This window comes from Somniosus microcephalus, chromosome 30 (assembly GCF_052327205.1).
Source record: "Somniosus microcephalus isolate GS21.2 chromosome 30, FLI_Smic_1.0, whole genome shotgun sequence".
Classification (NCBI taxonomy): Eukaryota; Metazoa; Chordata; class Chondrichthyes; order Squaliformes; family Somniosidae; genus Somniosus; species Somniosus microcephalus.
This window is the reverse complement of record NC_141016.1, coordinates 28,671,387-28,699,115: the sequence shown is the minus strand read 5'-3', so window position 1 is coordinate 28,699,115 and position 27,729 is coordinate 28,671,387. Positions and strand designations below refer to the sequence as shown.

At 49.6% G+C, this 27,729-nt stretch overlaps 1 protein-coding gene across 3 annotated transcripts in view; it reads left to right on the top strand.

Annotated features, from left to right (window-relative positions):
* The window catches only part of LOC147098058 (phytanoyl-CoA hydroxylase-interacting protein-like), a 170,011-nt gene that overhangs the window by 43,811 nt on the left and 98,471 nt on the right, over nucleotides 1-27,729 (top strand). Inside the window, exon 2 of one of the 3 annotated variants that reach the window (XM_085970853.1) lies at nucleotides 841-942. The exons of 1 other annotated variant lie outside the window; for it this stretch is intronic. The gene's annotated coding sequence lies outside the window, so the exon portion shown is untranslated. Of the gene's footprint in view, nucleotides 1-684; nucleotides 943-27,729 lie in introns of those variants that run through there. One more of the 3 variants, XM_085970854.1, reaches the window with a different exon arrangement.

Below are 27,729 nucleotides of genomic sequence, written 5' to 3'. Positions count from 1 at the left end.
TGGCGCTCAACACATGAATTTCTAACCCATTATGTGCGCCGATTTCCTCTCCATTACCAACACGCGACCATTTCAAGTCAGAATGAGGAAATGATACCTTAAAAAAGACACTTTGCTTCCCGCTATCAGCTCCAATCTGGTTCTTTTAATTAATACGCGTACTCTTTCATATAAGTCGCCGTTGCATGCCGGTTGACATCATATAAATGAGAAGATTTCCCCATCGTTCCCAGAGGGTGGCAGGCAGCACAGGGAATTAGAAAAGATTTCAAGGTTAAAAACAATATAAACTGCGATTGCTGGATACCTGTGAATAAAAGCAGGAAATTTAGAAATGCACAAAAGATCTGTGAGAAACCTTCACCACAACTGCAAATCTTAAGTTGGTTTCTCTCTTTCAAAAGGGGATCAGGTAAATACTTGAAAAGGAATATCTTTGCAGGGCTATGGGGAAAGAGCAGAGGAGTGGGAGTGATCGAATAGCTCTTTCAAAGAGCTGGCACAGGCACGATGGGCCGAATGGCTTCCTTCTGTGCTGTTAGATTCTATCAGACCTGCTGTGTACTTTCAGCACTTTGTGGATTGATGTTAGAAAGCTTTCTGCTGACTCAATTGCTGCCTTCGCATGCAGGCCCTGTGTGCAGAGACAGGGGAAGCCTCAACATTGTACACTCATCTGATGCTTTGCCAGGGTATGCGCCTGGCAGCTGCACTCCGATGATCCCAGCGTGCCTCAGCCCTCCTGACAGCACTGGGTTTGTGCAGATCTGTACATGCCTGGATTACTGAACACATCTCACTCAGCTCTCTCTCTCTCTCTCTCTCTGCTGTTGGCAACAGCCCTGTACAGAGCAACTGATCGTCCCGAGAAAGCAGCAGCATCATCCCACTCCCCTCCGTCTGCAGGAGAAGAGGCTGCGATTCAGCTCTGCGAGGCTGCAGGTGAGGGGATTTATTTGCTAAGTTATATAAGCTGCTGGTGGGAGTATAAGCAAAGCAAAGTACCAGGATGTAGGTGTGTCTGCTGAGGTGAGGCTCCGTCTTTAGACAGTATGGCCTAGAAATTGGGTTTTGGCTTAGCCAGGGCTTTAGCGCCGGAAGTTAGTGCCGGCGCTAAGTTCCCCTGCGCGCGCCAAAAATTCAGTAGCGCCGCGCCCAAACGGCTGCCGGCGCTACTGAAGGGTCTTAGCGCCTGGAAAAGGGCGCTAACTGCCGTTTAGCGCCGCAATTCCGGCGCTGCGGCACCCGATGCGGTGCGGCAGGCTGGGGAAGTGCAGGCCTCCTCCTTCCGTTAAGGAGGAGCTGCCTGCACCCGGCCGCGGCCCGCGCAAATCTGTTTAAAAATGAGCCCGGCACCTCGGACAAGTGCCGGGCTTGCATCTGTTCCGGTGGGGGGGGGGGGAGAAGTCCGGGGAGGGAGCTGCGGGCAGGCGGCCGGCGGGAAAGCGGCCGGCCGCCGCGGGGCCTTTAATGCGCCGGCGCAAACACATGTTGGACTCTGTTGCCAGAGTCTTAGTTGCGGCTGCCACGGGCGAGGCGGCCGCAGCTGAATTTCGGCGCTGGGGCCCGTCGGCATGGCAACTGGGACGCTGCGCACACCGATGACGTCATCGGTGCCGGCGCAGCGCTACCGGTGCAACGCCGCTTTAGGGCCCCAGGGAATTTTTCAACTGGCCATAACTCTGGCGCTAGTCCCTCTAGCGCCTCAAAAGCGGCGCTAAGGCTAGTGAATTTCTAGGCCTATGTTTTCTTTACCAATGTTGTTCCCCCCAACAAAAACAACTTGCTTTTAACGAAGTAAAACATCCCAAGACACTTTACAGACGTGTCTAGACCCAAGGGGCACAGTCTCAGGAAAAGGGGTCGGCCATTTAAGACTGAGATGAGGAGGAATTTCTTCACTCAGAGGGTGGTGAATCTTTGGAATTCTCTACCCCAGAGGGCTGTGAATGCTGAATCGTTGAGTATATTCAAGACAGAGATCGATAGATTTTTGGACTCTGGGGGAATCAAGGGATGTGGAGATTGGGCGGGAAAGTGGAGTTGAGGGCGATGATCAGCCATGATCTTATTGAATGGCGGAGCAGGCTCGAGGGGCCGTATGGCCGACTCCAGCTCCTATGTTCTTATGTAATTAGACAGAAATTTGACACCGAGCCACATAAGGAGCTATTAGAACAGGTGACCAAAAGCTTGGTCAAAGAGGTAGGTTTTAAGGAGCGTATTAAAGGAGGGAGAGGTGGTGAGGTTTAGGGAGGGAGAGAATTCCAGAGCTTAGGGTCTAGGCAGCTGAAGGCATGGCCACCAATGGTGGAGCGATTAAAATCGGGGATGCTCAAGAGGCCAGAATTGAAGGAGTGCGGAGATCTCGGAGGTGTTGTGGGGTTGGAGGAGGTTACAGAGATAGGGAGGGGGGAGGTCAATATTAGTGATTTCAGCGCCGTGATTGTGCAAATCTTGTGTCACAGAGCGGATGCTTACGTGATTAATAACACAGTCATTAACATTGCGCATGTCAGAGAGATGGTGCGCTGTTTCCCTTGTCTGTGCAGTAGTTTAAACTGGTCAGCTCTGTCACTGGTCATGCTGATTTTATATAACCAAAAAACATTTTAATCGTCAGTTTCTAATGGGCACTAAAGATCAGTCACAAAATGGTACCTATTTGTTATTAGTCTGGTTGAATTATCCTTTTATAAAAACTCACTGCAGTGAGTCATTGTGTGGGTGGGCATTGAAGAGTTAGTCACTGATGGAGTAAATGTGTTTAATGCAGAATGATTGACATTCCACAAATGTGCATGGGTGTATAAAAGATATTTTTTATAGGTGAATTTTTGTGCACATCAGGGTGAGAGATGTCAGGACAAATGCAGCATGGGTTAGATAGAGTAAAGCTCCCTCTACACTGTCCCATCAAACACTCCCAGGACAGGTACAGCACGGGTTAGACACAGAGTAAAGCTCCCTCTACACTGTCCCATCAAACACTCCCAGGACAGGTACAGCATGGGTTAGATACAGAGTAAAGCTCCCTCTACACTATCCCATCAAACACTCCCAGGGCAGGTACAGCACGGGTTAGACACAGAGTAAAGCTCCCTCTACACTGTCCCATCAAACACTCCCAGGACAGGTACAGCATGGGTTAGATACAGAGTAAAGCTCCCTCTACACTATCCCATCAAACACTCCCAGGGCAGGTACAGCACGGGTTAGACACAGAGTAAAGCTCCCTCTACACTGTCCCATCAAACACTCCCAGGACAGGTACAGCATGGGTTAGATACAGAGTAAAGCTCCCTCTACACTATCCCATCAAACACTCCCAGGGCAGGTACAGCATGGGGTTAGATACAGAGTAAAGCTCCCTCTACACTGTCCCATCAAACATTCTCAGGGCAGCTACAGCATGGGTTAGAGACAGAGTAAAGCTCCCTCTATACTGTCCCATCAAACACTCCCAGGGCAGGTACAGCATGAGTTAGATACAGAGTAAAGCTCCCTCTGCAATGCCCCATCAAAGACTCTCGAGGCAGGTTACAGCAGGGTTAGATACAGAGTAAAGCTCCCACTACACTGTCCCATCAAAGACCCACAGGGCAGGTACAGCATGGATTAGATAAAGAGTAAAGCTCCCTCTACACTGTCCTATCAAAGACTCTCAGGGCAGGTTACAGCATGGGTTAGATAAAGAGTAAAGCTCCCTCTACACTGTCCTATCAAAGACTCTCAGGGCAGGTTACAGCATGGGTTAGATACAGAGTTCTTCTTCTTAGGCAGTCCCTCGGAACCGAGGATGACTTGCTTCCACATTAAAAATGAGTTCTCAGGTGACTGATGAGTCCAATGCAGGACCTACAGTCTCTGTCACAGGTGGGGCAGACGGTGGTTGAAGGGGCGGGTGGGTGGGGTGCTTGGGTTGACGTGTGCTCCTTGCACTGCCTGCGCTTGTAAATTTCCCTCCACTCTACCTGAACAATCTGCCTCAATTCCTTCTATATCATAGATTCATGGGAATTCGAGTGCAGAAGGAGGTCTTTGGGTTACTCGCCTCACACCAGTGAGCTACTTTAACTCATTTTCCTGCATCTTCTCGGTAGCTTGTAATATTTTTCCTCTTCAAATCTTTCTCTTAAATGCCTTGAGTGACTTGGCTTCAATAGCCTCTTCTGATTTTCCACGTTGTAATAACTCTGCATGAAGAAATCCTTGTATTATGGTATTGTTCCATTTCCCACACCAGCGTCCTGTGGTTCGCTGAGGCAGACTGCCAACTTAGTGCCCATTATGGTATTTGGGTGGCCCTTGCCCACGGGGAAATAGAATGGAGTAAGACGGCCAACGAGTATTCACGTCAGAGGCTGCTGCTAACCCCTCAGTAGTGCAGCTTTCCAATGTTGCTGCTCTATGAACAGTGGGTTCTGAACAAGGCAGGTGGGTACCTGAAGCTTTTTTTATTCGTTTATGGGATCAGGGCATCACTGGCAATGCCAGCATTTATTGCCCATCCCTAATTGCCCTTGAGAAGGCGGTGTTGAGCTGCCTTCTTGAACCGCTGCAGTCCGTGTGGTGAAGGTGCTCCCACAGTGCTGTTAGGGAGGGAGTTCCAGGATTTTGACCCAGCGACGATGAAGGATCGGCGATATGCTTCTAAGTCAGGATGGTGTGTGACTTGGAGGGGAACTTGGAGGTGGTGGTGTTCCCATGCGCCTGCTGCCCTTGTCCTTCTAGGTGGAAGAGGTCGCGGGTTTGGGAGGTGCTGCCGAAGAAGCCTTGGCGAGTTGCTGCAGTGCGTCTTGTAGATGGTACACACTGCAGCCATGGTACGCCGGTGGTGGAGGGAGTGAATGTTTAAGGTGGTGGATGGGGTGTCAATCAAGCGGGCTGCTTTGTCCTGGATGGTGTCGAGCTTTTTGAGTGTTGTTGGAGCTGCACTCATCCAGGCAAGTGGAGAGTATTCCATCACACTCCTGACTTGTGCCTTGTAGATGGTGGAAAGGCTTTGAGGAGTCAGGAGGTGAGACACTCGTCGCAGAATACCCAGCCTCTGACCTGCTCTTGTTGCCACAGTATTTATGTGGCTGGTCCAGTTAAGTTTCTGGTTAATGGTGACCCCCCTAGGATGTTGATGGTGGGGGATTCGGCGATGGTAATGTAATGCAGCTTGTTGGGTATAGGACCTCTCAGGTGTTGTTTGTTCTAGAGGTGTATAGAAACATAGACATAGAAACATAGAAGATAGGAGCAGGAGTAGGCCATTTGGCCCCTCGAGCCTGCTCCGCCATTCAATGAGATCATGGCTGATCATCCAAACTCAGTACCCTGTTCCTGCTTTCTCCCCATATCCCTTGATCCCTTTAGCCTTAAAAAATATATCTAACTCCTTCTTGAATATATTTAATGAATAGGCCTCAATGGCCTTCTGTGGTAGAGAATTCCACAGGTTCACCACTCTCTGGGTGAAGAAATTCCTCCTCATCTCTGTCCTAAATGGCTATCCCCTTATCCTTAGACTGTGACCCCTGGTTCTGGACTCCCCCGCCATCGGGAACATCCTTCCTGCATCTAGTCTGTCCAGTCCTGTCAGAATTTTATAAGTTTCAATGAGATCCCCTCTCATTCTTCTAAACTCCAGCGAGTATAAGCCCAATCGACCCAATCTCTCCTCATACGTCATTCCTGCCATCCAAGGTATCAGCCTGGTGAATCTTCGCTGCACTCCCTCCATGGCAAGAACATCCTCAGATAAACGGCACACAATACTCAAGGTGTGGTCTCACCCAATATAATCTCAATTCCATCTGTATCTAACTGTTAACAAATAATTACAATTCACCTTTGTGCATACCCTTAGTGCCTGTATTGTAGAATCATCGAATAATACAGCACTGAAGGAGGCCATTTGGCCCATCGTGCCTGTGCCGGCTCCTTCGAAAAGTGTGCTCATTTTTCTATCCTCGTGCTCCTATGAAGTGTTTCCCCAGTGGCTGCTGCTCGGGCGGTGGGAGGCTGCTGAGCTTCCATTGAGGACACTTCAAGCCGTGGTGGGTGACCTCGAGCAGCTCTGGGCCTTGAGGGACGGCTACAGACGGCAGACTCTTGGCCAGGGCCAGGCTGTCTGGCCCAGCTAGCTGTGTGGCACTAGCAGGGGTACTGGTGGAGTGGGTGATCGGGGAGCAGGTGCCTCTCCCATGGCGCCAAGGCCACTCCCCCGGCACTGCGCGAGAACAGAATGCAGCGGTGATGTGAGACGCTTTGGGCCTGATTCTTTTAAACCAGTTGGTGCCAGTGTTAAAAAGCTGCAAACTCCTGGGTCTCATGATGTGGACACATTAATTATTAAGGTTTTTGAGGAATTTGCATCAGCAAAGCAAACCTCATGAATGACAGCCCTACCCGCTCTACTGCCCTCCATCCTGCCCTCCCTCCCTCCTGCACCTTGTCTCGTCCACTGTACTGCCTCCTGTGCCACCCTCTGTTGTGTCCTGCCCTCTGTCCCGCCCCTCTCCTGCCCTCCGTCGCGCCCTCCCTCCTGCCATCAGTCCTGCCCCCGTCCTGCCCTCCCTCCTGCCCTCTCTCCTGCCATCAGTCCCGCCCCGCCCTCCCTCCTGCCCTCCCTCCTGCCATCAGTCCCGCCCCCCGCCCCGCCCTCCCTCCTGCCCTCCATCCCGCCCCCCTCCTGCCCTCCCTCCTGCCATCAGTCCTGCCCCCGTCCTGCCCTCCCTCCTGCCCTCTCTCCTGCCATCAGTCCCGCCCCCCGCCCCGCCCTCCCTCCTGCCCTCCCTCCTGCCATCAGTCCCGCCCCCGTCCCGCCCTCCCTCCTGCCCTCCCTCCTGCCATCAGTCCCGCCCCCCGCCCCGCCCTCCCTCCTGCCCTCCGTCCCGCCCCCCTCCTGCCCTCAGTCCCGCCCTCCCTCCTGCCCTCCGTCCTGCCCTCCCTCCTGCCCTCCGTCATGCCCTCTCTCCTGCCCTCCGTCACGCCCTCCCTCCTGCCCTCCGTCCCACCCTCCCTCCTGCCCTCCGACCCGCCCTCCATCCTGCCCTCCGTCCCGCCCTCCCTCCTGCCCTCCCTCATGCCCTCCGTCCCGCCCTCCCTCCTGCCCTCCGTCCCCCCTCCCTCCTGCCCTCCTGACCTCCATCCCACTCTCCCTCCTGCCCTCCGTCTGGTTTTGACCTTGGCAACCTGTGCCGACCCTATACCTCGGCCAGCTGTAGGCAAACACTTCATTCCAGCATAAGGACAGCTACAGCGCTCAACTCAATGCAGTTCGGCTGCACCTCCTCTCCCTCACGTGTCATCATTCTTCAGGAACAGGAGGCAGACCAAACTCCCCACTCTCACCCTCAGCAAAGGCAATGAAACGGAATCCCAATTCTGCTATACTGGGACTGCTGATGAGACGATTTCATCTATCGGTGATACAGAACTCTCCTCAGGAATCGACACTGAAGAGTTCACAAGTGCAGCTGGTCTTGTAGTTACACTGGCGATCTGCTCTTCTCATCAACCTACTGGCTGCACCTATCGGTTTGAGGAGGTGAGGTTGTAATTATTCCCCACCCTGAACCGGGATTGATATTCAGCGCAAAGGAACAAGTTGTACAAGTGATGATTAGTCAGCAACTCCATTATCGCTGTATCATGCGACTGCCAGGATGGTAGAAGGTGAACCTTGGTCTTTTCTCCTCCAGTAATCCCAATGTTGTTATGAGCAGAATGGCTGAGATTTAATGGATGGCTTCAGCGGAACAATGCGTGAAATCCCACAGGAACAGCAGAAATCTGAAGGGGTTACAAAAGATAATCAATAATCCATTACTTTGCAGGAATTTAAAAGTTTTCCAGTAATAATTTTGGTTGGATTTTCCTCGAATCTCTTCAGATTAAAATACATCGAATTATATAGAATATACAGCACAGAAACAGGCCATTCGGCCCAACCAGTCCATGCCAGCACTTATGCTCCACTCGAGCCTCCTCCCATCCTTCCTCATCTAACTCTATCAGTGAAACCCTCTATTCCCTTCTCCCTTGCATGCTTATCTAGCCTCCCCTTAAATGCATCTGTACTATTCGCTGCCTGTGGTAGCGAGTTCCAACTTCTCACCGCTCTCTGGGTAAAGAAGTTTCTTCTGAATTCCCTATTCTGAACTCCCTCAGCCTTTTCTTTTTAAGCCTTCTTTTTACCCAGCCTGTTCATTCTTTCCTGGTAGGTATACCATAACCCTCTTCTCTCAGAGGGTCGTGAACCTTTGGAATTCTCTACCCCAGAGAGCTGTGGAGGTTCAGTCAGTGAATATATTCGAGGCGGAGATAGGCAGATATTTGAGCAACAGGGGAGTCAAGGGTTATGGGGAACAGGCAGGGAAGTGGAGTTGAGGCTAAAATCAGATCAGCCATGATCTTATTGAATGGCGGAGCAGGCTCGAGGAGCCGAATGGCCGACTCCTGCTCCTATTTCTTATGTCTTAAGTTCTTCAACGTTTCATACTTAACCATAATCCATAAATAACCATGTTTATCTGCTCCTCACTTCAATGCAAATGTGCCCTTTTAGTAAGTGTAGTTTTACACTCAGCAATGTTATTGTTCAATAAACTGCCCCTCTCCTAGTCTACAAACACCAACATCCTCCCTGCAAACTCTACTGCTGAAAGCCTCGTCCTCAACACACGATCCCACAAACAGCAGTGTGATAATGACCAGATAATCTGTTTTTTTGTGATGTTTGTTGAGGGGCAAATATTGGCCAGGAACTCCCCCTGCGCGTCTTCGAAATAGTGCCATGGGATCTTTTCCGTCCACCCGGGAGGGCCTCAGTTTAACGTCTCATCCGAAAGGCGGCGCCTCCGACAGTGCAGCACTCGCTCAGTACCGCACTGGAGTGTCAGCCCAGATTTTTGTGCTCAAGTCTCTGGAGTGGGACTTGAACCCACAACCTTCCGACTCAGAAGTGAGAGTGCTGCCCACTGAGCCGCAGCTGACGTACGAATACAGGTGCAGCGCCCGTGAGCTGAGAGAGATTCTCTGTGAGATGTGTGTGCTTTTTTGGAATGCAGAGGACACAGCAGAGGGTTGTTGTGACAATCCTGGAATAAATTCTGAGGATTGGCAGACATACATGTCCCTTAACACAATGGGAATTCTCTTAGATACAATCACTTTATATTAATGCACCAATAACAACATCCCCAAAAATAAACACTTCACTTTTACTCAATGATTAGCTTTTGCCCAAGTCTTATTCTCTTGTTCCTGGGAGCTATTAAAGCTTTGACTGAATGAGGCTGCATTACCAGTGTTTACCATTCAATATTGGACCCAGGCCAAAGGCCACATTCCACAGAACCCCTCACAGCTGTGATGACTAATGATATCACTTTGAAAACCTGACTTTTCTTAAGAACTGAATTCAGCAGGGAACCGGTTTGGTCTCATCACTCAGTAACCCATGCTGTATAACACAGCATCGGGGGACCATTATTAGCAAACCCACAGCCAGGCACGGAGTGTATTCGAAAGATCTCACTGTGACTGATGAAACTCGGCTCCGTGCTACCTGCCTTCATCAACATCCATCAGCAGAGTTGTCAGCACTGTACAAATCCAAGGTGCCAGATTTCCAGTTGTGTACCCGAGGTATCACCAAAAACAGAAACTCGGTTGATAACAACAGCTGTACCCATTACCAACCCCATGGAGATCTGTCCAATGCCTTTAATGAGCTCGTATCTCCTCATTCCTATCCTATTCCTTTTCTCTTTTCTGACTGTGGGAGGTTCGGTGTTCTTCCAATTCTGGCCTCTTGTCCATCCCCCACATCCTTCGCTCCACCATTGGCGGCTGTGCCTTCAGCTGCCTAGGCCCTAAGCACTGGAAGTCCTTCCCTAAACCTCTTCGCCTCTCTTACAGTTAAGATGCTTCTTCAAACCTATCTCTTTGACCAAGCCTGTCCTAATATCTCTTTATGTGGCTCGGTGTCAAATTTTGTTTAATTACGCTCCTGTGAAGCGCCTTGGGACGTTTTACAACGTTAAACGCGCTGTATAAAAAGCAAGTTGCTGTTGCTGTTAGTTTAAAGATTCACTTCTGACGCTAATTCAATAAGTGTTCATGCACCAATAGTCACATGGCATGATTTCAAGGCCTTGGCTCTACAAACCTGTCCCCCAACTTGTATCAACAAAATGAGGTAGAAATTCCTCTTGGTGGAAGTGAATAACAGGCAGGGAGGGGCGATTTCGCCCATTTTCCACTATCGCCCAAGCTGAGTTTCTGCCCCAGTATCTTTAATGCAGAAAATGCCAAAAGGTGCTTCATACTGAGCAGTCGTGGGAGAGGGCTAAGAGAGATAATGCAAAGCATGGTCAAAGGAGGAGGTTTTAAAGGTAGGGATAGACGTAGGACACGATTAAATACACACAACTCTTGTGAGCTCAGACTGACGCACAGAAGGGCAGATTTGTCCTGGGTCTGTCAGGAAACCAGAAGGTTCCTTTATAGGTGTGCACTCAAACCTGCCCGATTCCCTGGTACTTGCTGTGCCCAGCGATCCAAACCATCTGGGCATGGGCACAGACCCAGACAAGACTCCCCTACAATCCTAGAGAGAGTGTTCAGGTGTCTCCTAAACACAAACCTTAGAAAGTCTGATAATGCCATCACCACATCACACCCAAAGGCCCCAAGCAATGACCTTGATCACCTTCTCCACAGGAACCTTTATTCGTTCATGGGATGTGGACGTCGCTGGCAAGGCCAGCATTTATTGCCCATCCCTAATTGCCCTTGAGAAGGTGGTGGTGAGCCGCCTTTTTGAACCACTGCTGTCCATGTGGTGTAGGTGCTCCCGCAGCGCTGTTAGGGAGGGAGTTCCAGGATTTTGACCCAACGACGATGAAGGAATGACGATAATTTCCAAGTCAGGATGCTGTGTGACTTGGAGGGGAACTTGGAGGCGGTGGTGTTCCCATGCGCCTGCTGCCCTTGTCCTTCTAGGTGGTAGAGGTCGCGGGTTTGGGAGGTGCTGTTGAAGAAGCCTTGGCGTGTTGCTGCAGTGCATCTTGTAGATGGTACACACTGCAGCCATGGTACGCCGGTGGTGGAGGGAGTGAATGTTTAAGGTGGTGGATGGGGTGCCAATCAAGCGGGCTGCTTTGTCCTGGATGGTGTCAAGCTTCTTGAGTGTTGTTGGAGCTGCACTCATCCAGGCAAGTGGAGAGTATTCCATCACACTCCTGACTTGAGCCTTGTAGATGGTGGAACGGCTTTGTGGAGTCAGGAGGTGAGACACAAGCCGCAGAATACCCAGCCTCTGACCTGCTCTTGTTGCCATAGTATTTATGTGGCTGGTCCAGTTAAGTTTCTGGTCAACGGTGACCCCCAGGATATTGATGGTGGGGGATTCGGTGATGGTAATGCCGTTAAATGTCAAGGGCGGTGGTTAGACGCTCGCTTGTTGGAGATAGTCATTGCCTGGCACTTGTTACCTGCCACTTATCAGCCCAAGCCTGAATGTCATTCGGGTCTTGCTGCATGCGGGCATGGACTGCTTCATTATCTGAGGAGTTGTGAATGGCACTGAACACTGTGCAGTCATCAGCGAACATCCCCATTTCTGACCTTGAGGCGGAATCTCCTCCAGTCAGTAATTGCAGTGGAAATATTGTAGCACTCTGACTTTTTTTGCTAAAAGTGTCCAGGTGAAGAATTCCAAGCCCTAGCCAGAATCCCTTGGAACGCCCCAGTCAGGCTCCCAGTAGCACGCAAAGGACAGATGAAGATCACCAATACGGTTCTTCAATTTCCAGCAATGGGTTAACCTCCGTCAGAAACTCCAGCAGCCCTTCACCCACATGCGCTTGCCCTTACCGTGGCTCACCTGACACTCTGCTCACCGCAGGGAGGTGGCAATACCAGGACTACGCGGGTAGTCAAGACCACAAAACATCACACTTGGGACAAACATCTTTGTAACGGTGAAGAAGGCAAATATCAGATGGCACCAATAAAACTGTGGTGGTTAGGAGTTCAACCCTAACCCAGTCGCTTTCTGCAAAGAGACTGGAGAAGCTGGGATTATTCTCCTCAGCGCAGAGAAGGCTAAAGGGAGATTTAATGGAGGCGTTCAAAATTATGAAGGGTTTTGATAGAGTAGATAGGGAGAAACTGTTTGCAGTGGCAGGAAGGTTGGTAGCCAGAGGGGACAGATTGAAGATAATTGGCAAAAAAGCCAGTGGATGGATGAGAAAATGTTTTTTTTCACAGCGAGTTGTTATGATCTGGAATGTATTGCTTGAAAGGGTGGAAGCAGATTCAATAGTAACTTTCAAAGGGAATTGGATATACACTTGAAAAGGAAAGATTTGCTGTGTTATGGGGAAAGAGCAGGGGATTGGGACTAATAGGATAGCTCTTTCAAAGAGCCGGCACAGGCATGATGGGCCGAATGGCCCCTTTCTGTGCTGTTAGATTCTAAGGAGGGAAGGTAGTAGGATCGGAGAGATGTTAACAGCACCTGCTCAATTTGTTTTCAGGGCAGGTAGTGGAAGCAAGTCTTCCTTAAATTATGGATCGACGGTGTGAGGGTGGGGCGGGGGGTGGTTAAAGGCCACGACAGAGTAATCAGTCATGGACTCTGGGTGGAGCAGGCTCAATGGGCTGAATGGCCATTCCTCGCCCCCAGTTTTATGCTTTTAGTACACATGACTTCAAGAGGCGCAGGTGAGGTCTTTGGAGAGAGAAGGGATTGAGGGATATGATGAGAAGGCAGGATTGTAGGGCCGAGATTTGAAAAAGGCATGGGCCCTTCTTGTTCCCAAACTGCTGGTTTCTGCAATGGAAGCCCATCTGGCTCCCTCGATCTACACAAGCTGGATTAATCCCATACTGCCTTACCAATGATTCGCAAAGCATGATGGACTACTTGACATGCAGTGATTAGTTTAAATGTAAAAAACTGATGCAGGACTGTGGGAATGCAGTACACATAGATAAGAAAGGACAGGAACAGAATGTTTAGATAACTGTTGGAGACAGTCTCATGGTCGAATTTTGTTGAAAGCAAAAGTGAATTTTAAACAGAACTCTGTAAAAAGAAACAAATGACTTGTGCAGCGTGTGATCGCCTAGTTTTCTGTATTCTCATGATGACTTGCAATTTATGAAAATGTATAAATATTGTAGCCCCGTGAGTCTAAGGGCGCACTCTTTGGGAGGCATACTTGTGTGCAAACGCAATTGGGTTTCTCAGAGTGAAGTCCAGGTACCTTAATAAAACTTTACTTATTTTACAGTTTCTGACTTTGTGTATTACTGAGAAAGTGATAGACTGACCGGCGTGTTTAGTCTCCTAAAGCAGCGAACCCTGACCCCCAAGTTAGGGGTAGATCCTCCTCACACCCTCAGATGTGCCAAGCACGAACGGGGCGGGGGGCAGTCTCTGCAACAGTCCAGCACCCTCAGTATTGCACAATCATACAGCTAAAAAAGCCACTCGGCCCATCGTGCCTGTGTCGGCTCTTCGAAAGAGCTTTCCGATTAGTCCCACTCCCCAGTTGAGGTGTATAAAATTATGAGGGGCCTAGATAGAGTGGATAGGAAGGACCTATTTCCCTTAGCAGAGGGGTCGATAACCAGTGAGCATAGATTTAAAGTAATTGGTAGAAGGATTAGAGGGGAGTTGAGGAGAAAACTTTTCACCCAGAGGGTGGTGGGGGTCTGGAACTCACTGTCTGAAAGTGTGGTAGAGGCAGAAACCCTCATCACATTTAAAAAGTACTTGGGTATGCACTTGAAGTGCCGTAACCTACAGGGCTACGGACCAAGAGCTGGACAGTGGGATTAGGCTGGATGGCTCTTTGTCGGCCAGCACGGACACGATGGGCCGAATGGCCTCCTTCTGTGCTGTAAATTTCTATGATTCTATGATACTCCTTCCCCATAGTCCTGGAAATTTTTCCTTTTCAAGTATTTATCCAATTCCCTTTTGAAAGTTCCTATTGAATCTGCTTCCACCACCCTTGCAGGCAGTGTATTCCCGATCATAACTCGCTGTGTAAAAAAAATTCTCCTCATCTCCCCTCTGGTCCCTTTGTGAATGATCTTAAACCTGCGTCTTCTGGTTACTGACCCTGATGCCAGTGAAAACATTTTCTCCCTATCTACTCTCTCAAAACCCCTCATAATTTTTAACACCCCTATTCAATCTCCCCTTAACCTTCTCTGCTCTAAGAACAACCCCAGCTTCTCTAGTCTCTCCTTCTTCTTCTTCTTAGGCAGTCCCTCGGAACCGAGGATGACTTGCTTCCACACTAAAAATGAGTTCTCAGGTGACTGATGAGTCCAAGGCGGGACCTACTTTCTCTGTCACAGGTGGGGCAGACGGTGGTTGAAGGGGCGGGTGGGTGGGGTGCTTGGGTTGACGTGCGCTCCTTCCGCTGTTTGCGCTTGGCTTCCGCTTGCTCCCGGCGAAGAGACTCGAGGTGTTCGGCGCCTTCCTGGATGCTCCTCCTCCACTTTGTGCAGTCTTGGGCCAGGGATTCCCAGGTGTCAGTGGGGATGTTACACTTTTTCAAGGAGGCTTTGAGGGTGTCCACATAACTGAAGTCCCTCATCCCTGGTACCATTCTAGTAAATCTCCTCTGGACTCTCTCTAAGGTCTTGACATCCTTCCTAAAGTGTGGTGTCCAGAATTGGACACAATACTCCAGCTGAGGCCTAACCAGTGTTTCATAAAGGTTCAGCATAATTTCCTTGCTTTTGTACGCTCTTTATAAAGCCCAGGATCCCATATGCTATTTTAAACAGTCTTCTCAACGTGTCATGTCACTCTGTCTGAACACAGCTTCCTATTGAACACACTTCTCACTGAGGGGCGATTGTGTAGCAGAATAACTCCCCCTCCCCATACTGATCCATAATGTGTAACACTACTGTAGTATGTACACACTTGTAACAACAGGGTCACTGTACCAGGCTATGAGCCTGCAGGTGCCATGTAAACTAAAGGTATAATGACAGCAGCAGTGTGGAAAGCCCCGGAGTGGCTCATCATAGCTCGGCACCGCAGAGTGGAGGGTCACGGGGTCAAACTGCCCACTCCTCGGAGGTCAAACTCGAGTCGGGTGGGGTGGGGTGGGGTGGGGAGGGCTGCGAGGAGCAATCGGTGACTGCATCCATACAGTGGGGGAGGGGGCAAGAGGAGAAGGAGGAGGGAAAGGAAAAGCCATCAAATACAGAAATACATAGAATGTACGGCACAGAAACAGGCCATTCGGCCCAATTGGTCCATACTTCCATGCGGTCCCATCTTAATTCGTCCGTCCATCCAGAAAGGCCCTACAATCCCCCCCGGGCTCTTTTCTCTAGAAAGGAAAAGACTGTGGGGTGACCTGATAGAGATCTTTAAGATTGTGAAAGGGTTTGATAGGGTAGACGTACAGAAGATGCTTCCACTTGTGTGGGAGACCAAACGAGGGGCCATCATTATAAGATATTCACTAATAAATCCAATCGGGAATTCAGGAGAAACTTCTTTACCCAGAGAGTGGTGAGAATGGGGAACTCGCTACCACAGGGAGTGGTTGAGGCGAATAGCATAGATACATTTAAGGGAACTGTTTAAGCACATGAGGGAGCAAGGACTGGAAGGATATGCTGATAAGGTGAGATGAAAAGGGGTGGAAGGAGCCTCATGCGAAGCATAAACACCAGCAATGGACCAGTTGGGCCGAATGGCCTGTTCCTGTGGCGATGTAATCCCCTTTGCAGCATCCAGTTATTTCTCAGTGATTGCAGAGATTTTGCTTCCACTGCTCTCCCTGGGGTCCCTTCCAGGCGTCACTGCCAAGCGACTGCCACACGCCTCCTAACAACCGACGCAGACGTGGGGGTGGAGGGAGAGGGGGGGGGGTTGTGGGGTGACTGAGATAAGGGCCTGCCTGACCTCAGAGACAGAAGAGTCACAAGATCCAACAAAACCCAGACCCTCAACTTAAAACACATCCTTCTTACTGTGCTCGCTGACCAACATTGGCTCCCGGTCTGGCAATGCCTCGAATTTAAAATTCTCATTCTTGCGTTCGAATCCCATCATGACCTCGGTCACCTCCTACAACCCTCCGAGATCTCTGCGCTCCTCCAATTCTGGCCTCTTGCGCCTCCCCGAATTTCTTCACCCCACCATTGGCGGCCGTGCCTTCAGCTGCCGGGGGCCCTAAGCTCTGGAATTCCTTCCCCAAACCTCTCTGCCTTCCTCTCCTCCTTTAAGACTCTCCTTCAAACCTACCTCTTTGACCAAGCTTGTCCTAACATCTCCTTATGCAGCTCGGTTTCAAATTTTGTTTGATCACGCTCCTGTGAAATGCCTTGGGATGTTTTACTACGTTAAAGGCGCTATATAAATGCAAGTTGCTGTTGCTGGGACCACGTGCCCCAAGGTGAAGCATGCTTTCCCGTATCAGAGACATCTAATGCCCTGAGAGGGAGGAGCATGGAAGTGGAAGGGCATGAGGGCAAGGAAAGGTGGGCTTGTAGGAATTCGAGTTGACCTCAGCAGCTATTGGACGAATGCCTACTAAATAATCGAGTTCGACTTCAGGAGAACAATCAAGAAGTTCTTTAATGCAGGAAACAGATGAAATACAGCAAGCAATAGAGATCGATGCAGGACAGCCTTGGAGTAGGTCTTTCCCCAGCGGGGACGCCACGAGGACTGAGTCCGCAGTCCTGTGGATAGCGTGATGACATCATCACGCTCGGCTGTGTTTTCCCGCGCTTAGGTGGTCACGTGACCGCGTCGTGATGTCAACGCGTTTGCCCACGCTTGGGCGGTCATGTGACCCGCGTCGATACGTCGGCGCGTTTACCCGGCACTGAGGCTGGCCGTTGCGGCTGAAGTCGTGGGAGCGAGAGGCACCCGGCGCTGCCGATGCAGCCGAAGTCGCAGGCGCGGGAGCGTCCACCCGGCACCCGGCACTGTGGCTGGCCGTTGCAGCCGTCGAGGGAGCGGACGGCCGAACTGGGCCGGCGGTCGACGCGTTTAGGTGCGTCACGTGATGCGTGACGTGACGTCAGCGCGTTAGGTCGCTTCTTAAAGGGGCAACGGCCCAAACAGGTAAGTTATATACATACATAGTTAGGTTAAAGTGAATTATGTACAATAAGTAAGGGACACCCGGTGGTACCGCCACAGGCTTTCATTATTTTTATTCAAACTTGCTGATCACCCGAGGTGTTGCTTGATCGTAGTCTGGGGTTCTGGAGTATCATTGTGATGCACGGCTGCTGAGACAGAGCTGTGTTTAACCTGGTCTGACCCTTTAAGGACCACTGCTAAGCTACTCCTAGTGGGGAGGTGGTCTGAATGGCACATCCTGAGGGCCATTAGAGGCTTACACCTTTCCCTCTGTTCAGTCCGTAAGGGTGACCCTGAGCTTCCGGTCGCCCGTCACTTTAATTCTCCGCTTCACTCCTGTAGTGTATGTACTTTGAAGAAGGAACTATATTCTGCAGCCCCTGTATACTGCAGTACCAGTAGTGACCACCCTGGTATATAAGCCTGTGTAGTAACTTTGTATAGTAGTTCCAGTTTTGCCTCCATTCAGTAAACACCTGTTATAACCAACTCCTGCAGTCCGTGTCTCAATTACACACAGACGTTACACTGGCGACGAACAGATCCGAACTTACCTACAGTTCTGCACCACCTCACGGGGATCCATCTCTGAAGCGAAGTTGTTAGAGGTCGAGGCCAGAAGGAAGAAATCCAAAAAGAAAAAAAAACAAACAGAAGAAACGGGCGTCGACCGTGGGCAACCGCCTCTGATTCATCGAATTCGAAGATTTGCAGGAGAGGCTGTCGAGAGCTGGGCTTGGTTATCCAGTCTATGGTGTTCCAGCTAATCGGGCTGGTGGCAGGTAGTACACTGATCCTTCCTGGGCTGCGGCGGGCTAGAGCTCGATCAGGTGGCTTTTCAACGGGGCCGAGCAGCGTTGCCGGGAAGAGGAGAGAGAGAGAGAGGGTGGAGCACACAGGGCGCGGCCGGTGCTACGAAGCCGGGCAGCGTACAGACCCGAGAAGAGGGAGGAAAGTGTCCCATAGGGTCTGCTCTGACGACGGGAACAGTAATTAAAATAAAAGAAATTAGAAGCGCAGAAAGCCGCGAGGAGCTGCAGTTTGCCACGGGGACCGCGGAGAGCGGCGTTGGCAGCAGCACGGGGAGGGAAGTGCGCGAAGACCATAGGGCATCGCCATCAAGGCATAAAAACGCCAGCAACAGCGCTAGCAGCAGCAGAAAAGAGAGAAAGCGCGGGAGGCGCCATCTTAATCCAGCGGGGAAGAAGGCAAAGCGCGGGAGGCGCCATTTTGTTCAATCGGGGAAGAAGGCAAAGCGCGGGAGGTGCCATCTTAGATCTCCAAGATGCCGAAGACTAGCAATATCACTGCCTTCGATAATGCAATAGAAGACTGGACCACGTATGTGGAAAGAGTCGAAGTATATTGCAAGGCAAATGAAGTAGCCGATGAGAAAAAGGCATCAGTACTACTAAACATAATGGGCGCAAGAACGTACAGCCTATTGCGGAACCTGATCACTCCAGTCAAACCGATGGCGAAGAGTTTTAACGAAATTGTTGATATCCTACAGGAACACCCAAATCCTACACCGCTGCTGATAGCAGAAAGATTTAAATTCCACAAGAGAAATCAACATAAAGATGAGAGCAATGCTGATTACCTTACGGAACTACGCAAGCTATCAAAGCACTGCCAGTTTGGAGCAGGACTGGCAGATACCCTACGGGACAAATTTGTCTGTGGACTCCTGAGTGAAGGAACCCAGAAGAGGTTACTCTCAGAGAAAGAGCTGACGCTAGATAAGGCTTTCAGCGTGGCAGTATCGTACGAAGCAGCAGCAAGGGGAGCTGCAGAAATACAGCAAAAGCCACAGGAATACGGCACCCATGAAATGACACGGGGATTTGAAAAATGTTATCACTGCGGCAGAACAACCCATGACCAGAAGGACTGCTGGTCCAAGGACAAAACATGCAGGCAATGCGGAAAGATGGGACACATTGCACGAGTTTGCAGGTCCGGGAAGAAGACTAACGACAACAAAAAGACTACTAAGGAAAAGTACAGGAAAGTACAAAAGATGACGGACAGTAGTTCCGAAGACCAGAAGAGCGATAGTGAATCCGGGAACAAGAGACTAAGCTGTCTCAAACTACATAACGTAATCAAAAAAGAGGATCACCGAACCATTTGGGTCACCCTCACGATAGCAGGGTCCCAAGTCAAAATGGAATTGGATACAGGATCAGCCCTGACCGTCATGAATCGATGAGACTACGAGCAGCTATTCTCACACATACCCTTGAAAGACACATCCATTGTCTTGAAGACATATACGGGGCAGAAAGTATACCCCAGAGGGAAAATAAGGGTGCCTGTCGAATACAACGGCAAGGAAATACAGAAATTGTATCTGTACATACTGCAAGATGGTGGACCACCATTATTGGGACGTGAATGGATCAGAAAGATAAGTTTAGACTGGCACTCCATTCAGGCACTGACGGTGGCTGGTAAAAAGGATGACGACGTCACACCTGGACGATTGTCAAAAATCTTGGCTAACGCTAACGAGGTATTTCAACAAGAACTGGGAACTCTTAAAGGCGTAACCGCCTCGATAAAAAGAGAAGAGAATGCAATTCCCAAGTTTTTCAAAGCAAGACCGGTACCGTATGCAATTCGCCCAGCCGTCGAGGCAGAGCTGGAGAATCTGGAGAATGCAGGCGTGCTAACTAAGGTAGACTGGAGCGAGTGGGCGACACCCATCGTTCCTGTCATGAAGAAAACGTTAAACAATAAGTCTGAGGAGCCAAGGAAGGTTCGCATCTGTGGGGACTTCAAGGTGACTGTGAACCCAGTCCTTCACACAGTACAGTATCCTCTTCCGAGGATAGAAGATATTTTCGCCTCACTATCTGGAGGGAAACGTTATACAAAAATTGACCTAGCGCAAGCATATTTGCAGATGGAGGTTGAAGAATCCTCTAGGAAATATCTCACGATAAACACTCACAAAGGTCTTTACCAGTATAATCGACTGGTATTCGGAGTTGCATCAGCTCCGGCTATATGGCAAAGAACGATGGAACAAGTCCTGCAAGGGATTCCGGGGACTCAGTGTTACTTGGACGACATCCTAGAGACAGGTGAAATTGACAGTGAACACCTTGCCAACCTAGAGCAGGTGCTCACTAGACTAAGAGAACATGGGCTACGAGCCAATCGCCTCAAGTGCGAGTTTTTAAAGAAGCAAATATCGTACTGTGGCCACGTGATTGATGAAGAGGGGTTACATAAGTCCCCTGACAAAATTGAAGCGGTAGTTAAGGCTCCAGCGCCTGAAAATGTGTCGCAACTGAGGTCATTCCTCGGATTGGTGAATTACTACCATAAGTTTTTGCCGAATTTGTCCACAATTCTGCACCCACTGAACGCCCTGCTACAAACTGGAGTAGCATGGAAATGGAGCAATGAATGTAAGCGGGCCTTTCAGAAGTGTAAAGGCCTGATCACTTCAAGAGAAGTATTGGCTCACTACAACCCATCACTACCGATAAGACTGGCGTGTGATGCGTCTCCCTACGGCGTTGGAGCGGTACTGTCACATAAATCCCTTGATGGTTCAGAGAGGCCGATAGCTTTTGCGTCACGCTCGTTAACTGCAGCCGAGCGTAACTACGCCCAGATTGACAGAGAGGTCCTCAGCCTGGTGTGGGGGGTGAAGAAGTTCAATCATTACCTGCACGGACAGAAATTTACTCTACTAACTGATCATCAACCTCTTGTCTCCATTTTCAACCCTAAGAAGGGCGTCCCGATAATGACAGCACAACGGCTACAGAGGTGGTCCCTTTTCCTAGGGGCACACCAATATGACATCGAGTACAAAGGAACTAAACAGCATGGGAATGCTGATGGATTGTCGCGCCTACCGTTGCTGATGGTGGAAGAAGCACCTGCAGTGGATCCTGTGGAGATATTCCACTCGACCATAGTCGAATGTCTACCTGTGACGAATGCAAACATAGAAAAGGAAACACGAAATGACCCGACACTCTCCAGGGTCTATCATTTAACGGTGAAGGGATGGCCAGCACATGGCGAACCACTGTTGCCAGCATTCTCGCCGAGAAGAGAACAGCTGTCAGTGTGCCGAGGAACCTTGATGTGTGGATCCAGAGTAGTAATTTCACCCAAATTGAAGGATAGAGTGCTCAATGAGCTTCATGAGGGTTATCTGGGAGGGGTAAAAATGAAGAACTTAGCCAGAGCGTTTGTGTGGTGGCCGGGAATCGATAGAGAAATCGAAGAGATGACCAAGAGCTGTACAGGATGTCAGAAGGTCCAAAACGCCCCACCACAAGCCCCTCTACCTCCATGGGAGTGGCCCTCATCTCCATGGCAAAGGGTACACATTGATTTTGCTGGTCCCTTTATGGACTCGATGTTTTTAATTGCGGTGGATGCACATTCAAAGTGGCCAGAGGTAATAAAAATGTCCTCAACCACCACAGAAAAAACCATCACAGTCTTACGAACCATATTCGCCAGAAATGGGCTGCCTGAACAGATTTGCTCCGACAATGGACCACAGTTTGTGTCTGAAGAGTTCCGGAGGTTCTTAAAGAACAATGGTGTTAAGCATTACACATCCGCCCCATATCATCCAGCCACCAATGGATTGGCTGAGAGGTTCGTTCAAACATTCAAGAAGGCTATCAAGGCAATGTGTAATGAAGACATACCCCTACAACACAAGGTGGATAACTTCTTGTTTGCCTACCGGAATGCGACACATGCGGTTACCAACCAAACTCCAGCCATGATGTTCTTCAATCGAAGACTAAGATGCCGCTTGGATTTGGTTAAGCCAAACATCAGAAGAGATGTGGAGAACAGGCAGTTTCAGAATATGAATGAAAGGCCAACCAGGAGTTTTAAGATAGGTCAACCAGTTTTGGCCCGGGACTACCGCACAGAGAAATGGCAGCCAGGAACGATCTGCACACGGCAAGGACCTCTAATGTATACCGTGGACGTTGGAGAGAGCATTGTAAGACGCCATGCTGACCAGATTCTAGAGTCACTGGAAAACGTCAAATCCACACCACGATCCGATACACCTGGTGATGAAACCGAAGTACCAATTGCATCTACCTCAGAATCGGTGATATTGGAAGCAGACGAACCAAACGACAATGTTGATCCCGAATCAACTTTGCCAGAAGAACCTGATACCCCAAAGAGGCATTATCCGGACAGAATCAGGAAGCCTCCTCAAAGACTTAACTTCAGTTAATGTATATAGCAACTGTAATTGTAAATATGCTATTTAATTATTAATCGAATGTTATGTACTGTTTAGCTAAAAGGGGAGGAATTGTAGTGTATGTACTTTGAAGAAGGAACTATATTCTGCAGCCCCTGTATACTGCAGTACCAGTAGTGACCACCCCGGTATATAAGCCTGTGCAGTAACTTTGTATAGTAGTTCCAGTTTTGCCTCCATTCAGTAAACACCTGTTATAACCAACTCCTGCAGTCCGTGTCTCAATTACACACGGACGTTACAACTCCCACTCTGATCTCTCTGTCCTCAGCCTATTACATTGTTCCAATGAAGCTCAACGTAAGCTTGAGGAACAGCACCTCATCTTTCGATTGGGCACTTTACAGCCTGCCGGACTCAACATTGAGTTTAACAATTTCAGATAATAATCCCTGCCCCCCATATTTCATGCAGTATGATTTTTGCCACTCCCATTTGCAACATTTTATCTTTCCTGCCTCTTACAAAAGGACAGGATGTTCTTTCAATTCCTTCCTCCCCTCCTAACCCCCCCCCCTGTCTCGGCACCTGCTTAATATCTGTTACATCTCCAGCTTTTTCCAGTTCTGATGAAGGGTCCCAGACCTGAAACGTTAACTCTGTTTCTCTCTCCACGGATGCTGCCTGGCCTGCTGAGTATTTCCAGCATTTTCTGTTGTTATTTCAGATTTCCAGCATCCGCAGTATTTTGCTATCGTATTGGTGTAAGATCGACGCTGTCAGGGACTAAACACCATTTAATTTCAGCGAGCAAAGGAAAGATCTGCTAAATTTATTCCTGTTTCCCAACCCAAATCTAGGCAGGCAAACCTCAAATATCTACCCACACTTACTCCTCCATAGTTCAACCCTGGTCCAGTCGCTTTCTACAAAGAGACGAGAGAAACTGGGATTGTTCTCCTCAGAGAAGAGAAGGTTAAGGGGAAATTTAAAAGAGGTGTTTAAAATCTTGAAGGGTTTTGACAGGAGGGTCAGTAACCAGAGGACACAGATTTACGATAATTGGCAAAGGAACCAGAGGGGAAATGAGGAGACATTTTCTTAAGCAGCGACTTGTTGTGATCTGGAATGCGCTGTCTGAAAGGTTAGTTGAATTTCAAAAGGGAATTGGCTTAATACTTGAAAAGGAAAAATTTGCAGGGCTATAGGGAAAGGGCAGGGGATTGGGATCAAAGAGCCGGCACAGGCACGATGGGCTGAATGACCTCCTTCTTTGCTGTACGGTTCCGTGATTCGACGAAATGACATTTGCACGGTCCCATCATCACAACAAACGGGACAATTTCCTCATCCCTGCCTCTGCTAGTCTCTAAAGCTCCAAATCCCAAAAGGCCGACAGCCCTGTGTGCCGGTGCGCTCTGCTCCCATCAACGTCGAGCCCCTCGTCCATCACAACAGTGCGAGCTGCGTCCTCGACGTTTCGCAGTCGGAAGCAAGCTAGAATTAGAAAGCGGCTGACACCCACGGTGTCCTGGTTTGTCTCTGATCACACGGCTTTTAGGGCTGACAGCAGCTACAGAGCAGGCTTGTAACTCGCCTCAAACACGTTGAATGAGAATTCATCCTCCCAGCAAACACAGGGCGGGATGGCAAAGAGTTAAGAGCTTGATGATAGAGAGGCTGCAATTAAATCCATGCATTGCTTTTAATGTTAGCGTAATGTGAGGAATTGACTATAAAATGGCACTAACTATTGCAGCTGTCAGCTCCCATCGCTGGCACATATTCCAGAATGTTCTTCACTTTAATCTGCTGCATTTATCATTATTATTTGATGGAATGTCATTTATTAATGCGCTTTCATTTAGTTGCAAGAATCCTTTGAATTCATGAATTCATTATTAGCATAAAATGTTATTTAATTTCTTATTTCTAAACTGCAAAAGAAAAAGTCAAGGGTGAGAAAAGACTATTTGGCCCATCAAGCCATCTCTCGAATTCACACTAACCAGCCCAGTGTCCAACTGGACCTTGACCTCCACAAACATCTTTGATTCCTCAACCCTAACAGAATTAGAAGAAATGTTTTCTCATGCATCAGAAATTGTTGGAACAGAAAAAGCCACTGAGCCCATATCTTTGTGATAGATAAACCCACTCACCTTCTCCCCATATCCCTCATCCCCACCCACACACTCACCATATCCTTCAACCCCACCCACCCACTCACCATATCCCTCAACCCCACCCACCCACTCACCATACCCCGCAACCCCACCCACCCACTCACCATATCCCTCAACCCACCCACCCACTCACCATATCCCTCAACCCCACCCACCCACCCACCGTATCCCTCAACCCCACCCACCCACTCACCATATCCCTCAACCCCACCCACCCACTCACCATATCCCTCAACCCCACCCACCCACTCACCATATCCCGCAACCCCACCCACCCACTCACCATATCCCTCAACCCACCCACCCACTCACCATATCCCTCAACCCCACCCACCCACCCACCGTATCCCTCAACCCCACCCACCCACTCACCATATCCCTCAACCCCACCCACCCACTCACCATATCCCTCAACCCCACCCACCATATCCCTCAACCCCACCCACCCACTCACCATATCCCTCAACCCCACCCACCCACTCACCATATCCCTCAACCCCACCCACCCACTCACCATATCCCTCAACCCCACCCACCCACTCACCATATCCCTCAACCCCACCCACCCACCATATCCCTCAACCCCACCCACCCACCATATCCCGCAACCCCACTCACCCACTCACCATATGCCTCAACCCCACCCACCCACCATATCCCGCAACCCCACTCACCCACTCACCATATCCCTCAACCCCACCCACCCACCATACCCCGCAACCCCACCCACCCACTCACCATATCCCTCAACCCCACCCACCCACCATATCCCTTAACCCCACCCACCCACCATATCCCTCAACCCCACCCACCCACCATATCCCTCAACCCCACCCACCCACCATATCCCTCAACCCCACCCACCCACTCACCATATCCCTCAACCCCACCCACCCACTCACCATATTCCTCAACCCCACCCACCCACTCACCATATCCCTCAACCCCACCCACCCACTCACCATATTCCTCAACCCCACCCACCCACCCACCATATCCCTCAACCTCACCCACCCACTCACCATATCCCTCAACCCCACCCACCCACTCACCATATCCCTCAACCCCACCCACCCACTCACCATATCCCTCAACCCCACCCACCCACCATATCCCTCAACCCCACCCACCCACTCACCATATCTCTCAACCCCACCCACCCACTCACCATATCCCGCAACCCCACCCACCCACTCACCATATCCCTCAACCCCACCCACCCACTTTCCATATCCCTCAAATTCCCCAACTCTACCTTCTCACCAAATCCCCCAACTACTCACCATACCCCACCACCGCATGCACACACCTTCTCACCAGATGTCTACCCCACCTTCTCACCATATCCCTCAATCCTGCCGTCAGAAACAAATGTAATTGTCTCTTACCCCACTTTTATTGACGTTCCCTGCTAACTTGTCCCAACACTACATTCCTCTTTAAGAAAGAATGAAAGAAAAGACTTGTGTTTCACCAGCGCCTTTCACGCTAATGGACGTCCCAAAGCACTTTACAGCCAATGAAGTACTTTTTGAAGTGTAGTCACTGTTGTAATGTAGGAAACGCGGCAGTCAATTTGCGCACAGTAAGCTCCCACAAACAGCAATGTGATAATGCCCAGCTTATGTTATTTTAGTGATGTTGATTGAGGGATAAATATTGGCCAAAGTACCAGGGATAACTCCCCTGCTCTTTGGAATAGTGCCGTGGGATCTTTTACGTCCACCCGAGAGGGCAGACAGGACCTCGGTTTAACATCTCAGCCGAAAGACGTTCTACCTGACCTCCTTTCATGTCCCCTCTGATATTTGATCCCATCACCACAGTCAACAGTTTGAAGAGATCAATGCTGTTTGGATAGACTGTAATGATGTACCCGGGTCTCGAGGACACAGTTGTGTTGGCTTTACTCTGTAACTTCCTTGATCTTAGGACACAGTGAATCTTGTTTCCTCCACAAGTGCAATTGGAGAAAACATAGAAGGTGTTGGATGTCCTACCTCATAGTGAGGGATCATGTCTGCAGCAGCACCCCTGACGAGCGGAATTACTCAACCCTGCAGAGCAGGAATGTTACAGCCTGGGCCAGAGAGGTTCTAATTATAAGGCAATAGCGAGTGAGTATGTGTGCGTGTGTATATCGGGGGGGGATTAATGGACCATCCATGGAGCAGTAGGCATTTGCAACTTCTGGTGATGCTCTGTGTCCTCAATTTAATGTTGGTAAAATACCGACCTTATATTTTCACAGGAAGAGAATAGCTTACCACAGATATACTCACAAATCAGAGAGAGAGAACTATATAGTACACACACACACAGTCACACACACATCTGAGGAAGGATGTTCTTGCCATGGAAGGAGTTCAGCGACGATTCACCAGACTGATACCTGGGATGGCAAGAATGACGTATGAGGAGAGATTGGGTCGATTGGGCTTGTACTCGCTGGAGTTTAGAAGAATGAGAGGGGATCTCATTGAAACTTATAAAATTCTAACAGGACTGGACAGACTAGATGCTGGAAGGATGTTCCCGATGGTCGGGGAGTCCAGAACCAGGGGTCACTGTCTAAGGATAAGGGGTAAGCCATTTAGGACAGAAATGAGGAGGAATTTCTTCACCCAGAGAGTGGTGAACCTGTGGAATTCTCTACCACAGAAGGCAGTAGAGGCCAATTCATTAAATATATTCAAGAAGGAGTTGGATATATTTCTCAAGGCTAAAGGGATCAAGGGGTATGGGGAGAAAGCAGGGACCGGGTACTGAATTTGGATGGTCAGCCATGATCGCATTGAATGGCGGAGCAGGCTCGAGGGGCAGAATGGCCTACTCCTGCTCCTATCTTCTATGTTTCTATGTTTCACACACACACACACACACACACACACACGTGTACATTGAGGGACAGACAGTGAGAGGGATGCATCCAATCTCTGCTCGTGGCCCAGAGAAGGGTCATGAGTCTGATCCCTCACGTCAGAGGAGTGAGTTACGAGGTAGGGTTAGAAAATTCAAATGCTTCAGCCTCAGAAGGAGGCAAATCAGGAGCCTCGGACATTTATAAAATACTACGCTGAATAAAAATAGGAATACGCTGTTTTAGGGGGAGGGATCGTAGGTTTCAAAGATGGATGAAGAAGAAGGGCTGAATGGCTTTCCTCACCAGTGCTGATCTCTGCGAGAGA